Here is a 7,975-nt window from a genome sequence, read left to right as displayed (position 1 = left end):
GGACGTTTTTTAAAAAGTAATTTTAATGGGAATACAGCAATCAATATTTGGCTTTTAATTAGGTTTTAGTGGGGTTATTTTGTGTATTTTTGTATGATTTTTTGTATCTTGTATATTGTATTTGTGTTTTTAATATGCTGTGAACCGCCCTGAGTCCTACGGGAGAAGGGCGGTATACAAATTAAATTAACCTAAATTAGCCTAACCTTCTAGTCCAGTCCCCTCCTCAATCAGGAGAACCTATACCATTTCAGATAAATGACTGTCTAGTCTCTTCTTAAAACCTCCAGTGATTGAGCACCCACAATTTCTGAAGGCAAGCTGTTCCACTGTTTATGTGTCCTCACTGTTAGAAACTTTCTCTTTAATTCCAGATTGGTTCTGTCTTTGATTAGCTTCCAACCATTGTTTCTTGTCCTGCCCTTTGATGCCTTGGAGAATAATTTGACCCTCTCTTCTTTGTGACAGCCCCTCAAATACTGGAACACTGCTATCATGTCACCCCTATTTCTTCTTTTCCTTAGACTAGCCAAACCAAAATCCTGCAGCCATTCTTCATATGTTTTAATCTCCAGGCCTTTGATCATCTTAGTTGCTCTTCTCTGAATTTTTTCCAAAGTCTCAACATCTTTTTTGTAGTATGTAGACCAAAACTGGTTGCAGTATTCCAAGTGTGGTCTTACTAGGGTTTTATAAAGCAGTATTAATATTTCGTGTGATCTTGATTCTATGCCTCTGTTTATACAACCCAGATTGTATTAGCTTTTTTGGCTGCTGCTGCATGCTTCTGGCTCATACTCAAGTGATCATCCACTAGGACTCCAAGGTCTCTCTCACAGTTACTGTTTTTGAGCCAGGTCTCACCTAATCTGTACTTAAACCTTTGATTTTTCCTGCCTAAATGTAAAACTTTGCTCTTCTCCATATTAAATTTCTTTTTTTTTTTGATAGGGCCCATTGTTCAAATTGTCAAGATCTTTTTGGATCCTGAGCTTGGCTTTTAAGGTGTTGGCTATTCCTGCCAGTTTAGTGTCATCTGCAAATTTGATGAGTTCCCCTTCTATTTTCATCCAAGAAACTTCTTCAGCTCTGGCCAGATGGTGGGGAATCAAAAGATTTATATACCTTGCAGACAACAAGAAAGTCGTTGCATTCTTTTAGAAAGTCGTTGAGGTCATTTGGAGGTTTTCTGTGTCCTCAGGGTCACCTGAGTAGTACAAATGTGTGTGGAGCCTTCTGACTGTAGGATTTTTTTTTCCCCTGTTCCTTAGTCTGCAATGTTTTCTGGAAATCCGTTCATACATCCTGCACCATTCAAAGGGTCTTCATCCCAAAGTGCATAGCTAAATGTCTATGGAGATTCATAGATTCATAGATTCATCTGGTCAGGGCTGAAGAAGCTTCTTGGATGAGAAGCGAAACATCTTCAAAGAAAAACAAGAAAATCCAATTGCCTCCTGAAAAAGCACCTTTGGGACTACTGAGCTCTTAAAATAGGCTGGAATTCTCAAATTCTTCCTCAGGGAGATAATTAAAAAAAAAAACATGAAGAGGGACAGTACATTTGAAACTGTGCTGGCATAGTGAATATCAAATTATAATATTAATCTGGACACTAACTTGTGCAGGATAACTCAAATAACAGCTCAATTCTCTTCCAGTATTCAGGAGTTACAAAAATCCCTGTCAGTGTTGGAATCAGCATCGCTCATGTATAACAGCCTTCAGTAAATCTATGAGGTGAAACCATATTGTAGTCCTGTGCTCAGCAATGTTTACCCCACCTGAAGAAGCTTCTCCAAGAGAAACCCTAAATTATTAGTGTGAAAGAGGAGCAGTTGGAAAGATTACAGCCACTGGAGCAAAGAGAAGATGGGAGGGATGATAAAGGGCTATAAAACTATCCATGATATGGATGGAAAGGCTTGTCTCCTTTCTCACAAAATCATACAAGTTTAGCCATGGGAGACCCAATGTAATGTTTCCCAATGTTTTTCTCATTACAGAATCATACCCGGTAACTACCAACAATTCCTTGCATTGATGTTTGCTGTCTCTGAGGTCAATAAGGATTTTCTTCTCCTCCCCAACATCACCCTTGGTTTCCATATCTATAGCCATTTCATGAGGGAGATGTTTATTTCCTTAAACAGCCTCTCCATGCTCTCCTCACGAGACCAAGTAATTCCAAGTTACAGATGTGACCAGCAGGACACTCTGCTCTCCATCATTGGTGGTCTCAATGCCAAGTCCTCAAGGCAGATGGCCTCCATCTTCACCATTTTTAAGGTCCCACAGGTAAGAGTATGGAGTAGACAAAGATCAGAAGCATACTCAGAAGCCAAAATTGAAACCAAATGTAGTTTTTTTGGGGGGGGGATATTATGGAACAGGTGAGTCTTAGTTTATATTTGATAAAAGGGTAACCATCATTTTAGTGCCATTTATTCTCTGTATCAGTTGATGGTTTCTTCTCTTGTCTTCTAATGTACCAAAACCAATTAAAATGTGTAAGTGGTGGCTCTTCCTAAGAATGGAAGGAAAGTATGTTTGCCACTCAAAGTGAGTCTGCTGGGGCCATGTACCACACAATGGTGACAACATAAAGTCAACATAAAGTCAACATCAAATTTTGTCTTTGAAAAAAGCATCTCACTTTCTCCAGCTCGGCGTTGGCTTTGACTTCTCACAGGGAGAGAGAAGAGTTTATCCTTCCTTCTTCCGGATTAATCCAAAGGAATCTCCTCAATATGTGGGTTTAGTCCGGCTGCTCCTGCATTTCCGGTGGAACTGGGTTGGGCTTGTGGCCCCTGAAGATGACAGTGGAGAACATTTCATTTCAACTCTGATGCCAATGCTCAAGAAGAAGGAGATCTGCCTGGCCTTCACTGAAAGGTTGAAATTGGATGATCTTAAAATGACAATGAAAAGATTTCTTATCAATATCCTTACTTGGTTTAAAACAGAAGTGTTTATTCTGTTTGGAGACTTCACTGTCACTACCAGTGTGCTAGTGGCGGTAATTCATTATGAAAAATACACAAAGTTATCATTTAGGAAAGTTTGGATCTTATCTTCCCATTGGAAACTTAGTATTAAGAGTTCTCAAAAAATATTGGACTACATAAAGTCTTTCCACGGGGCCTTACATTTCAGGGACTACTCCGGGGATGTCTCAGAATTCAGCCATTTCCTCCTATCTTTAGATCCCTTGAACCCCCAAGGGGACGTCTTTCTCCCTCTATGGTGGGAATATGTCTTTGGCTGCAAGATCCACAAATCAGGTGAGATCCCTCCAAAGGGGAAAAAACAATGTACAGGAAAGGAGAATTTGCAGTATCTACCAAATTATACTTTTGAAACAAGCATGACGGGTGAAAGTTACAATATCTACAATGCCGTTTTTGCTCTGGCACATGCATTACATGCAATGTTTGGATACAGAGTGCAATCAACCATGATGAGGCTTGGAAAGAGGATCTCAAATGTCCAGTCGTGGCAGGTAATTTCTTTGGCTTTTTACTTCATCCACCCATGCTTAGAGAGGAAGCTCCCCATATGAATTTCTACAGTTACTGATTAAATGTCTGCATGCTCCCATATGAATCCATCTCAAAGCATATTAAAACAGCAATTATTAAAAACAGTTAAGGACAATATTTTATTGAAACAGGACAGAGGGGGAAAAGAGAAGTAAACAGTGATCCATAGGTTCTATAGAGGAAAGACCTTTATAAAAACTTGAATAGCCTTCAATAGCCTGACAGAAGGCCACCTGAAGAGACTAGAAGCATTTGAAATGTGGATTTACAGGCGGCTGTTACGTAGAAGCTGGGTTGACAAGATCAGAAATGAGAAGGTGATAAGCCGCCTGGAAAAGCCAAGGGAAATCATCAAAACAATTAAAAAACGAAAATTAGAATATTTTGGACATGTGATGCGACACCCAGAAAAATACGGCATACTCCATTTAATCCTCCAGGGAAAGATGGAAGGCAAACGAGGTCCAGGCAGAAGAAGAACATCGTGTCTTCAAAATCTAAGGGACTGGTTTGGACAAAACTCAGCAGCACTTTTTCATGCGGCTGCTGATAAAAACAGGATCGCCAACATGATCACCAATGTCCGATAATGGATATGGCACAACAACAAGAAGAAGAAGCTTTCAGCAATCCAAATGAATGGAAAGAAAAGAAATGTATTAATATGATGATTATTTTTTAGGAATATTGGAAAAAATATATACTAAATTGTCATTTATTAAAACAAGAATTGTATTAACACAATGTCTGCAAAAAAGGATGTTTCAGGGAAAGAGGAAAGTAAACAAAATTAATATATGGAATACAGACTATAGAAATTAATTGTTAAGGACTGTTTTTACAAATGTAACCCAGACATCACACTGTTTACCAACTATTGAATGACTTATGCTTGTGTAAAAAATTAATTAAAAATATAATAAAAAGAAGAAGAAGAAGCCTTCAACTGTCGCCTGAGTTTCAGAGGGTGACTGTTCCAAGGAGGAAGTGTGAGCCCAAACCAAGATAGTAATCTCGGTGTGTTTCTGCAACACATTTTAGCAGTCAGTTGAACTCTTAGCCGACATATATGCAGAACAATCTCAATTTTACTCAGAATATGCTCGGAATCCAACTTGTAAAAATACACTTAATTTGTTATAACCCTGACTTATGTTTCTATGGCTTAGTATCCTGTGTGTCCCTTCCCTTTTGATTTAGTTTACTATTTGTTGCGCTACTCAGCTTGTTGTGTGAAAACAATTTCTGTTTAATAATGGTTGGAAACTAACCAAGGAGAGAAGCAGCTTAGAACTAAGGAGAAATTCTTAACATTGAAAACAATCAGGGGAATGGCTTCCCTTTAGAAGCCATGGGTCCCGCATAGTTGGAGGCATTTAAGTAGAGACAGGACAGCCACTTGTCTGAAGTGGTATATGGTTTCCTGCATGAGTTGGGGGTTGGACTAGAAGACCTCCAAGGTCCCATCCAATTCTGTTATTCTATGGTTCTATCTCAACCATAGCACAGCACATAGAACTCAGAGAGGTCCTAATTGGCTCCTGGTCTGAAATTCATCAGAATTTTCTGCATCAAAGGCTAAATGTTGGACTTCTCTGAATAGTGAATGACCATCCAGGACAGGTGCTTCCTTCTACATGGCCCCACTTGATCAGACTTGGTTCCTGCTTTCTGCTGCCTTGGAACATGAGTTAAAGAAAGTCAGTTGAAATTTCCATGGTTGTGATAGAAATAATTTATTTATTTGTAATATTCATTTTTCAATTAACAAGATTTTGGCAAAAGTAACTATTTGAAACTTTTTTTGAAACTAACCAAGTATCACAAGGGGAAAACTATATAATTAAATTTGTAATGTGGAACTAAAATTTATCTATGTCTTATATTTTAATGAACCTGGAGTTGGAAACTATGCCCTGCAATAAAGGGAAACTTTTGTAGTTTCAGAGTTAAATATTTGACGTTACTCATGATTCTTCATATCTCCACCTAGAGAACTCTTCTCAGACATAAACCCATCATCTCAATGTGGTCAGCATGTGATTATAGAAGCTATGATGTCTCATTTGTAGCTCTATCCCAAATACTCCAATTTCTGAAGGTCTCCTTTCTTTCAGATTCTTGCCTTTTTGAGCAATGTGCAGTTCAACAACAGTGCTGGAGATGAAGTCTCCTTCTCAGAAGATGGACTGGGATCTGCTCTTTATGATCTTCTCAACTGGGTTTTCTTCCCTAATGAATCTTTTGTCCCCATGAAAGTTGGGCAAGTAAATCCCGAGGCTCCCCCAGGCCAAGATTTCACCATTAATTCTGATGCAATCATCTGGGCTACAAAGGTTAGCTGGCAGGAAATGTTGTAAGTTCAGGAAAAGATTCATTCTCTTCCTGAGATGCAGAACACCTTTCTAACACTAAAGACCTGTGGTGGCACAGTGGTTAGAATGCAGTAATACAAGCTAATTCTGCTGACTGCCAGCAGATCAGCAGTTCGATTCTCATCAGCTCAAGGTTGACTTAGCCTTCCATCCTTCTGAGATCGGTAAAATGAGGACCCAAATTGTTGGGGGCAATATGCTGACTGTGTAGAGAGCATTGTAAAACACTGTGAAGTGTTATATAGGTCTAAGTGTTATTGCTATTGCTAACTTGAAAAATAATAAATTGAATCAGAAATTATGGCAGTCGTTTGGTGAAAAATCTGCTTTGCATGTAACACATTTGAGATCTGATTTGTGTCATTCCACAAAGGGTTAGGCTTGGGAACAACATCTGCTTGAAATGCAGGATCTAATTACAGCAAGCAATACTGCCACTGAGTTGTATCCTCATGGTTCTTTCTTTTAGAAATGTTGTAGTTCAGTCACAAGCCTTCCTCTGCAGGCCAAGAACCCACTTCCAATATCCAATATTCATTGGTGGGATAGGAATGCCACTGGCCTGAATCCCTCAGGATCTTTCCTGATTTCTGATAGATGGTGGCAAACAATTTCTTTAGAAGAAGATCTGGACATGGAAGTAGGAATAAGGAAGGGAAATAGGAATGGGAAAAGAATGGATGCAACAGGTTGATTGCTTAAATCAAGTATTTCCCTTTTAGACGATCCCCTTTGCCAGGTGTGGCATGAAGAAGTGCCATACAGGAGAGAGGAAAAAGGTTCCAGAGGGCAAGGAGGTTTGCTGCTACCAATGTGATGTTTGTGCAGAAGGGACCATTTCTAATCAGACAGGTAAATCAGACATCAAATGAAAATTTTCCAGGTTCAATGAAGACATTCATTAAAACTTTGTTGTTCTTGTTACTGTTTTCATTTTTTGTAAGACTGACATACATTCATACTTTTCAAAAGAACCTTTCAGTTTGTTCAGATCTAAACTGGCCTGGCCACAGAGACCAACTTTCTCAATCCCCAGCAATTCCATGCAGGAAATTTTGAGGGCACAACTTATCAATCTTCAATATCAAGGCTGGAAAACCAGCTTACAATGTTATTCTGAAGAAGTGGGGTGTGCGACCTAAGCTTTAATTTTTATCATTTAGAGTGTGCTTCTTCTGTCAGTACTATCAATCTCTGAGGAAATAGACCCGTCAGAGAAAGAGGAGCTCCATCTATCTATGTCTCTTTGATAGAGCAGGAGGGAGCAAAAAAAGTCTGAATGAACAGATTTGAAGTACAAAGCAGCGAGATCAAAGCAGGGATAATGTACACACAAACAAAACATCAGCATTCCTGGATAACAGATCTATTGGTCTTCTGTGGGCTCCATTATAAAATGTGGGAAATAATAGGCTGCAATCTCAAACTGAAAGCTATGATACTCATGGAAGTGCACAGTGAATGGATAGCTGGAACTGAATAAATACTTGTTCCTGGCTAATCTATCCCCAGGATCATCATAAATGAAGGATTATTTGCTCTTTTTGAAGCTTCATAAATCGTTCATTACATATCATCTTTGCAGGAGGGATAATGTGTATAGTAGTTGCTCAAGGCATCCTTAGACAAAGACTTTTGATTTCAGATGCAGCTCACTGTGAATCCTGTCCAGAAAACCAATATGCCAACAAGAACAAGGACCAATGCATTGCCAAGAAGATCCACTTCCTCACCTATCAAGAGACCCTGGGGTACATTTTAATTTTTCTTGCTCTTTTTCTCTCTATTATAACATCTGCAGTCTTGGTTATTTTCTATAAACATCATGACACACCAATCATCAAGGCCAACAACCGAGATCTCACCTACATCCTCCTGGTCTCCCTCCTGCTCTGCTTCCTCTGCTCCTTCCTTTTCATTGGTGAACCAGGGATGCTCACCTGTCTCTTCCAACAAACTGCNCTGTCATGGTGGTGCTGGCCTTCATGGCCACCAAGCCAGGGAATAAGACAAGGAAACTCTTAGGTAAACCATTGACCAACTCCATTGTCTTAGCTT

Source organism: Protobothrops mucrosquamatus, unplaced genomic scaffold (assembly GCF_001527695.2).
Source record: "Protobothrops mucrosquamatus isolate PMUCROS unplaced genomic scaffold, P.Mucros_1.0 scaffold1150, whole genome shotgun sequence".
NCBI lineage: Eukaryota > Metazoa > Chordata > Lepidosauria > Squamata > Viperidae > Protobothrops > Protobothrops mucrosquamatus.
Note: the sequence above shows the minus strand (reverse complement) of the source record.